We start from the raw sequence: 10,554 nt of genomic DNA, 5'->3' as shown, positions 1-10,554 counted from the left end.
TCTTCTGCCCTCTTTTTGCTCCCTCAGGCTAGTATAATATATGAAATTATATAAACACACACACACATATGCAAAGGGAATGAACAAACCATTATGTAGCAAAAACATCTCATTATCTTTTACTGTAATGGGGTAAACATCAATCTTTCCATTCCAGCCCAACACTTTGTCATGTCATCCCTTGCTTTGCTATATCCAACTTAACAGTAAACATTTTATAGCATGGACCTGATTTTTACTTGTTTGTAAAGTGCCATGAATCCTTTTGTTGCATAATATAATAATATTCATAGTGGCCAGAGCAGAAATCTTATTATACAGAGTTACAGCTTCATGTGAAGCAAATGCCACAAAACCAATTCTGAAAGGGTTCACCCGAATAACTCTTTATCCTTATAAATTGCTTTATATCCAAGGATCTACATACAGGGGACAAACATTAATTAAGTCCTAGAACAGCCATGTAAAATAAGTAAAAACTTATTATTTATCATCGTAAAAGTGGTTCTTCAAGAACGTTTCTTCAGCCTAGTCACACAGGTGGAACATGCGTCTGTCACCACTGGAAAGCAGGAACTTTCCAGAAGTTTCCATTTCCACTGGGAATGCATGAGTTCTCCTTTGCAGCACTGAAGGATCAGAGATGGAATTAACATAGGGACATGTGACCCCATCATTTCCTTTCACTGCACTCTACAGCATAATGCCAAAGAAGAGGGAAATGTGGTCAGGTACTGTGAGTATGCAGAGGAAGGAATCAAGATAATCAGTGACAAAGTATTAGGAAGTCTTTGCTCCATTCTGAAAGGACTACATCTGTGATTTAATCTCTTCCTATCCCTGCCTTTCAGCAGAACTGAGGACACTTTGCATTGCTACCTGTCCTAAAGAGGTCTGTGTGTGGACAGCCCACTTTTTGAACAGCAGAGTCACCATAATGTACTTCAGTGGTCCCTCCTCTTGTCCCTGCTATTTACCCTTAGCCTCTTGAGGTAGGTGATGGTGCCAATAGCTTTGTGCTATAGCACCCACTTCCTCAGAGCTGAGAAAGATCTCAGTGTCAAGTGGGGGTGCCTATATTGCCTTTTCCAGCAGAACAAAGCTGCTCAGAATCAACAAAGCTTCTTTCTCCTACAAAGAGTATGAGGTTTCTTCAATACAAATGGCAGTAAGAATCCACAATGACAGAGTCCTAAGAAACCAAAAGCAGCCTTGGCCCCAGTAATAGTAATGGGAGTCTCACTCTACAGAGAAAACATTCTCAATGATGGTGAGACCTTGATGCCCACAGAAGAGCAGAGTCATGGCACTATAGGCAAGGATATTGATCTATCAGGCACTGAATTCTTTGGCACCATAGTTATCCCTGCTTGGTCTGGTATTGAAGCCAAAGGCAATATGCTCTGTCCCTTCCATCAGATCTAGTGATGGATCTTTGTCAGACTTTCTCTGTGAGAAATGCACAGTGACTCTGTACCTATTAGTTTGGGCTCATAATGTGACGACACAATATACCAATCAGTGATTCAGACAATAGATTTCCTCCAGATAGAACAGACAAAGGGAATGCATGTCCAACTCTGGGCATATGAAAGGAAAAACATATGGAAAGCCTCCTTTAGTATCTGGATTGGTGAAGGACTTATCAACCATTACCAAAGGTCATGGGACCCCTGGTCCAGAAAAAAAAATTATATGTAATGACCCAAACTACCTGATGCAAATTAATTATCTGTAATATAATGTATTACTATAATGTAATATAATTTATTGATAAAAATTAGGGGACTTTTATATTAACACCCCTTGTAAATCATTCCTATCACAGAAAAGTCCTTACGCATGCAGCCAGTTGCAGAAAGGAAGAAACTGAGATGTGATGCAGATGTTTTATAACTTTGACTCCAAACCAAACTTGAGGGGCACTGCCAGGTACTGATCTACAAAAGTTCCCAAAGCACACTGACATTGGGAATGCAATCGCAGGTGTGAATATACAGATGATACCTTGAAGAAGTATAACACTTCCAGTTGGGCTGGTGGGTAAGCAAAGACAACATGCAATTAAATAACTTCCCCCAAACCACACAGCAGCGGAGTCAAACACAGAATCCTAGTATTTGGACTTCTTCCCCTCTGCTTTAACTACTAAACCACAAATAACTTTAACCAGCAGCTACCAGTTGCAGTCCTTCTATTTCTGATTAGAAAATAGTAAAAATAATTATCCTCTGGTTCATTCCTACTTAAATTGTATAGGTGAAAACAAAGCAAAGTAATGCACAACCTTTGACTAGGAGCTAAAGAGATCAGCTTCAATTATTACATGTATAGTGGAGAAGAATTCCTATTAATGGCATTTTTAAGTGGAAACCTGAAAATCTGAACTATCTCTTTAAAAGAAAGTGGCCTTTCTGCTCAAGTAATCAAAAAGAAAGCTAAATTTTAAAAAAGGGTACAGTAGAAGCCAGAAGCTGCAAATGACATTTTGCCTTCTCTTTTGTTAAACTAGGTAAAGGTGATAGAACATATATTGCTTTGAAGAACTTTAATAAATCAATTACTTTGTCCCTGGAATGCAATGTTGCTGCCCTGTCACTATTGCTCTTGGTCCTGATAATAACAGCTACTTATTTGTGGGCTCACAAGCTATTTCCAGAGGTTTAATTAATTGCATAAGTCTTTACAGTAGCAAAGCATACTTCCTTTTATTTCTTCTACAGAATGACTTTCGAATAACATTTTATTTCAATTCAAAATGAATTCCAACTTACTGGACATTTAAGAATTCATAATCTCTGAGTGAGCATTGCTCAGGTTTATCTTAAATCCATGCACTTCAGAGAGCTTTGCTAAATAAATCCAGAACTCTTTAGGGCTCTCAGATGTCTTGTATTGGCATCTGGCTGGAATAATTTTTCCCACTACTGTAGGGGTTTTTGTTATGTTTTTTTTTCTACAACCCATGGCTTTGTTTACAACAAAGCCCTTAACTAGCTTTAAAAGCCCAGAAATGGAGCCACACCGACTGAGGATCTCACCTTCAGGGTCAGATTTTCAAAGATATACGCTAAAACAACAAGGAGTCTGGTGGCACCTTAAAGACTAACAGATTTATTTGGGCATAAGCTTCCATGGGTAAAAAAAAACAAAACACTTCTTCAGAGGCATGGAGTGAACATTACAGATACAGGCATAAATATACTGGCACATGAAGAGAAGGGAAAGCAGCAAAGAATCCTGTGGCACCTTATAGACTAACAGACGTTTTGCAGCATGAGCTTTCATGGGTGAATACCCACTTCTTCGGATGCAAGTAGTGGAAATTTGATCCATTGTCTACAGCCGAGCACTGAGGTACAACCGCATCTGCTCTAACCCCTCAGACAGAGACCAACATCTACAAAATCTCCACCAAGCATTCTCAAAACTACAGTACCCTCACGAGGAAATAAGGAAACAGATCAACAGTGCCAGACATGTACCCGGAAGCCTCCTACTGCAAGACAAACCCAAGAAAGAAACCAACAGGACTCCACTGGCCATCACATACAGTCTCCAGCTAAAACACCTCCAACGCATCATCAGGGATCTACAACCCATCCTGGACAATGATCCCACACTTCCACAGGCCTTGGGTGGCAGGCCAGTCCTTGCCCACAGACAACCTGCCAACCTGAAGCATATTCTCACCAATAACTGCACACCGCACCATAGTAACTCTAGCTCAGGAACCAATCCATGCAACAAACCTCGATGCCAACTCTGCCCACATATCTACACCAGCAACACCATCACAGGACCTAACCAGATCAGCCACACCATCACCGGTTCATTCACCTGCACGTCCACCAATGTAATACACGCCATCATATGCCAGCAATGCCCCTCTGCTATGTACATCGGCCAAACTGGACAGTCTCTAAGGAAAAGGATAAATGGACACAAATCAGATATTAGGAATGGCAATATACAAAAACCTGTAGGAGAACACTTCAGCCTCCCTGGCCACACAATAGCAGATCTTAAGGTGGCCATCCTGTAGCAAAAAAACTTCAGGACCAGACTTCAAAGAGAAACTGCTGAGCTTCAGTTCATCTGCAAATTTGACACCATCAGCTCAGGATTAAACAAAGACTGTAAATGGCTTGCCAACTAAAAAACCAGTTTCTCCTCCCTTGGTTTTCACACCTCTACTGCTAGAACAGGGCCTCATCCTCCCTGATTGAACTAACCTCGTTATCTCTAGCTTGCTTCTTGCTTGCATATATATACCTGCCTCTGGAAATTTCCACTACTTGCAGCCGAAGAAGTGGGTATTCACCCACGAAAGCTCATGCTCCAAAACGTCTGTTAGTCTATAAGGTGCCACAGGATTCTTTGCTGCTTTTACAGATCCAGACTAACACGCTACCCCTCTGATACTGAAGAGAAGGAAGTTACCTTACAAGTGTTGACAAGGCCATTCAGTCAGGGTGGATGTGGATGAGGAGGTGTCAATACCATATTGCTTCTGTATTTAGCAATGGTACAAATGCTACTGGAATATTACGTCCTGTTCTGGCATCCACAGATCAAGAAGAAAGTTGATAATTGGAGAGAGTTCAAAGAAAAGCCATAAGAATGATTAGAGGACTGGAAAACAAGCTTATACTGATAAATAAATTGAACCATTAGAGTCTATCTTAACAAAGAGATGGTTAAGGTGTGACTTGATCACAGTCTTTAATTGCCCGCATTGGGAACAAATAGCTCATAATGGTCTCTTCAGTCTAGCACAGAAAAGTATAACAAGGTCAAAATTCAGACTAGATATAAGGCATACATGTTTAACAGTAAGGGTAATTAACTATCAGAACAATTTATCAAGAGTTGTGGTGGAGTCTCTATCACTGGCAATATGAGGGGGAGATGGTTTTTAAAAGATATTGTCTAGTTCAAACAGGAATTATTTCAGGGAAGTTCTATGCCCTACATTGTACAGGCAGTCAGATGATCACAATGGTCCCTTCTGGCCTTGGAACCTATGAATCATTCTGTTGATTTGTAAGTTTACTCTGCAATTCTTGTCCTGCTTTTTGCCACATATGTTAATTTGTTGTCTAAGGACCAGATCTCCAGCTACTGTAAACTGACTTTAATGGAGTTCTGGTGATTTATACCAGCTGAAAATCTGGTCCTACATAGCCTCAGTTACAGCTAATGAAAAAACCCAAAATTTGTAAGCAATAAAACTGATAATTTGAGGGCAACAATTTTCAACCAGCTCTACTCTGTCACTCCATTGAAATCAAGGTAGTAGTTGGATTTACACCGGTGTATCTGACAGCAGAATTTTCCTTTAAGACTATAATTTAAGTTATTTTCTAATCTTCACGGTGGTTTGGTTTGATGTTATCTCCATTATGAGTTTTTTATTCATTTAAGTAATAGTGTTTTCTCCCTGAGGCCTCAACCTCTGAATTTGTCTCTTGAGTTGTTTCTCCAAGCATATTTCTTCTGCAGTTTTTTGTGAATAGCTTTTGTATGATTCTCCAGATTTTAACCAAATATCTATTAATGACATCTTTGTGGGTTTTTCAGCTGTCCTAATTTTGGGAAGCCAGATGCAATAGTTTAGTATAATTATTATAAAATTGAAGCAAACAAAATTGAAGCTGTCATGCTCTGTAGTTGAGCACATCACATGGCCCACTTTTCCTTTTTCATGCTTTATTTTCTTTTATACTGCCATTTAAAAAAAGGAAAACACGGAATGCAAAAAATAGGTATTAAAATCGCCTTATATTTTAGAAACAAATATAAACCAAAAAAGGAAAACAATGAAATTTGCAGTTGAAGCTGTCACTACTGTCCTTAACTCGCCCTGACTGTGCCTACAGATATTATAAGAGTCTTAGCTCTTTGAATGTTTAAGAAATAAGGCCAAATTCTGGCCTGATTTACACCCTGTCCATTTCCATTGGCTTCAGTGGGATTGGATTGCCCAGGGCATTCTTTGAATAGGTTTTCAAGCATGAGGCTATACCTGTCCCTGACCTTCAGATTCAAAGTATTGTATATCTTTTTTGAAAACCTGTGGCCTCTTGTAATTGGGGAAGGGTGGGGGGAGATACACTCTCCAAGCATGTCCCTTATAACATGACATGCCACTAAAATTCCCTGCCTTAGTTGTGGGAGTCTAATTTATTAAACATCATATGCTTCCCCACTTCAAAGCCCTCTTCTCCTTTGGTCCACCCCTAAGTTCAGGCTCCACAGTCTGGAGCTTTGTAGTTCCAGTTCTGGCCTCCCCAGTCTGCAAACTCTCACCCCGCATGGCCCCACAGTATGCCAACATTTTTATGCCTGACTTAAAACAACATTTCCTCAGCTCTCATCCCCTAACTCCCCTGCTCTACTTGCACTACATTGATGCCATCTTCTTCCCATGGGTCCAGATGATGGAGGCCCTTGAAGAATTCCACCATGATTTCAACAATTTCCACCCCACCATCAACCTCAGCCTGGACCAGTCCACACAATAGATCCACTTCCTGGACACTACAGTGCTAATAAGTGATGGTCACATAAACACCACCCTATACTGGAAACCTACTGACCACTATACTTACCTAGATGCCTCCAGCTTTCATACAGACAACACGATCCATTGTCTACAGCCAAGCTCTACGATACAATCGCATTTGCTACAACCCCTCAGACAAACACCTACAAGATCTCTATCAAGCATTCTTACAACTACAATACCCACCTGCTGAAGTGAAGAAACAGATTGACAGAGCCGGAAGAGTACCCAGAAGTCACGTACTACAGGACAGACCCAACAAAGAAAGTAACAGAACGCCACTAGCCGTCATCTTCAGCCCCCAGCTAAAACCTCTTCAGCACATCATCAAGGATCTACAACCTATCCTTAAGGACAATCCATCACTCTCACATATCTTGGGAGACAGGCCAGTCCTTGCTTACAGACAGCCCCCAACCTGAAGCAAATACTCACCAGCAACCACACACCACACAACAAAAACACTAACCCAGGAACATATCCTTGCAAAAAAAGCCAGTTGCCAAATCTGTACACATATCTATTCAGGGGACACCATCATAGAACCTTATCACGTCAGCCACATTGTCAGAGGCTCGTTCACCTGCACATCTACCAATGTGATATATGCCATCATGTCCCTCTGCCATGTACATTGGCCAAACTGGACAGTCTCTACGTAAAAGAATAAATGGACACAAATCAGATGTCAAGAATTATAACATTCAAAAACCAGTCGGAGAACACTTCAGTCTCCCTGGTCACTCGATTACAGACCTAAAAGTCGCAATATTACAACAAAAAACTTCAAAAACAGACTCCAATGAGAGACTGCTGAATTGGAATTAATTTGCAAAATGGACACCATTAAATTAGACTTCAATAAAGACTGGGAGTGGATGGGTCATTACACAAAGTAAAACTATTTCCCCATTTTTATTTCCCCCCCCACACACACACACTGTTCCTCACAACTTCTTGTCCACTGCTGTAAATGTAAATGCTGTAAATTTTGATTACCACTACAAAAAGTTTTTTTTCTCTCCTGCTGGTAATAGCTCACCTTAACTGATCACTCTTGTTAGAGTGTGTATGGTAACACCCATTGTTTCATGTTCTCTGTGTATATATATATATTCCTCCTATATTTTCTACTGCATGCATCTGATGAAGTGGGCTATAGCCCACGAAAGCTTATGCTCAAATAAATGTGTTAGTCTCTAAGGTGCCACAAGTACTCCTGTTCTTCTTAAGTTCAAGGTTTGCACAGCCTTTTTTCTGGCTAAACTGGCTCTCCTTCACTGGGCTTGGATCTTCCTTTTAGATTACTCATCTGATCACTCCCTTGGCCCTTCCCAAGTGGTTCTAATAACATCCGGCTTGGCTGGCTGGGAGAGAGTGGAGCTTTGCCCTTTCCACTTTACAGCTTCTTAAAGGAACAATGGCCTTGATTTTCCAGCTCCTTTCCCCTTCCAGACACAAAATATTCTTGGGACCATCCTCCTTTCACCAATGTCTTTTTTTATTATTCCTTCATCCCTCTACCCCAGACATCTGGAATGGGGATTGCCTCCTTTGGCCATAAAGGGCCAATACCCTGTTATACTTCTATTGAATCTAATTAGTGAAATGTGCATGGTAAGTGTCAATACGGTTTCTATTATGAGAGATGTCACAACTCAGGGCAGCTGCACCTATATTCTCCCTTCATGGTCCCTAAAGGGCACCCACATTTAAGCTCCCATCTGTCACATCTCTTAGGCAGAGATCTGCATTTCTCTCCTTCCTCACTGGGGTGTTAAGGCTGCACGGCTCCCTCATTTATGCTGGGATATTCCCAGCAAGTCAGACTGCCTCAACAGGCCAGCGTCTGTGCTTTGCTGCCCCTTCAGAGGCTATAAACAGCATAATTGCCCACAGTTACAAGTTACCACACAACTCTTCCTAAGCAAGCATATTTATGCATAAGGTCAAAGCATTACAGAAAAAAACATACTAAAACAAGAAATGAACCTACACACATGCTAAAAAGCTTCCCCAGAGGTCAATCCAGCTCCAACCTTGAGCTTTGATAGCTGTCAGTCCTTCAAAACCCACAGCTGTGTTTTCCCTGTGGTTACAAGTTAATAACTGTCTTAGATTCAGAACCAAAACCCAGGTTTGGCAGTTACCCTCCCCCTGGGTGTTCTCCAGGAAATCCACTTCACAATTATTACCCCAAAAGTCCATTTTTGTCTTTCATATTTTCAGTATACTCCTTTGAACACCAGGCTTCACATCTCATCTTTCAGCTAGCAAGGTTACATGCAATCCAAGCCCACAATAATACATAAACTTTGTATTGAATAAAATGACCTGAAAGATACTTAAACTTAATTCAATAATGTTCCCCAAGGATATGCAGGAAATTGCCATATCTGTCAGAAACACAACTTCCAAGCAAAGAGGTATGGCATTATTCCTTTTAAAAATGTATGTATCTAACATATTTCATATTAGCAGCAACAGGTTTTAGTTTATCATATTTGACTTGGCAATTCATCCTTAATGTTATTTTAACATAACTTTTTGCATCCAATATTATGCAACTCTGACACTCAAATTATAACTGGGAAATGCAAAACTGAACAATAAGTGCTTTCCTATTACAGTATCTTTCAAATGCTTTAAGTGGGACAAGAGAAATCTGAAGACAACCTATCTTCCTGTCACATTTTGAGGACAATGTTTGTTTCAAGGATGATCATAAAAAGTTGTTAAGCTGAACAGTCTAAGACTTTGGCAGAGTAACATAAAGAAGTTTGAAAAATGTCTTCGCATGACGGTTCTCTTACTGCTTGCCATTGATGATGGGAGCGATGAGTGAAATAAAGTATGTGACTGTGTTATATAGACAGTGAAAATTCTTTAACCACCATTAACACTTTCCAAGACAAAATTCAGTAAATGTATCCCTTTTATTCATGTTATGCTTTTCTCATAAGAAATCTATCATCCTCATAAGCAGTTCTAAACAAGCCAACAGACAGCATACAATATGTGATCCCATAACCTCAACTTTGGATCTCTTTCTGTTGGAATATTACACATTAGAAACTTAACAGATGCTGTGACTGTCTATACTCGTATGGCCACCGCTTTTTCAAGATTATGATGAACTTTGTACAAAGTATGTCTTGTGAGGTACCATTTGAAAACACAATAATCAACTGAACATTATTATCCCATTGAAATATGTGTAGCAACATTATATGTGAAGTTATGAGATTCCACTGCACGATTGTTACTGAAATATGTTTTAATTCTGAGTAATACCCAAAAACCAGTTTCTCAGAGACAAAGAAACACTGGCACCCCAGCCAGGTGTTAAAGTGTGAACATTGGCTTAAGCAGCCATTCTGCAGCAATGGGTAAACGTAAACAAGAAAATTACATTGCATCACAGGAATGTTTCAACCCGCATGTCCACAAGGGACTATATGTTGCCTCCACCCCAGTATCAGGTAATCCTAAAAGAGGGGAAGGTGGTATAAGAGAGAGAGACGGTGACCTCCAACACACCTCTCCTGCTCCCACCTTTCTGCTCATGACAACAGTGACAAAGAACTCAAAGATCTGAACTAAAGCGGGAGTGGTCCCTGGCTGAAAGGAAATCCAACCTCTGAAATATTACAACTTGTGGTGAGAGAAAGATACTTGCTATAAATCCTATTAGCTTGTTAAAGTTTAGGAATTGGCTTACATTTTTATTTTTTTAATTTTATTTTGTAACAAATCCTGATTTTTATGCATTATCACTTATAATCACTTAAAATCTATCTTTCTGTTGTTAATAAACTTATCCTATATTTTTATCTTAACCAGTGTGTTTGGACTAAAGTGTGTGAGGAACACCACTTGGAATAACAAGTTTGGTGTGTTATCATTTTCCTTTGAAGAAATGATGTGAAGAGGTAAGAAGTTCTTCTGCTGAGTTCCAGTGCCTAGACTCCTGTTTTCCTTTCTTA

This window comes from Mauremys mutica, chromosome 2, assembly GCF_020497125.1.
Source record: "Mauremys mutica isolate MM-2020 ecotype Southern chromosome 2, ASM2049712v1, whole genome shotgun sequence".
Taxonomy (NCBI): domain Eukaryota; kingdom Metazoa; phylum Chordata; order Testudines; family Geoemydidae; genus Mauremys; species Mauremys mutica.
Note: the sequence above shows the minus strand (reverse complement) of the source record.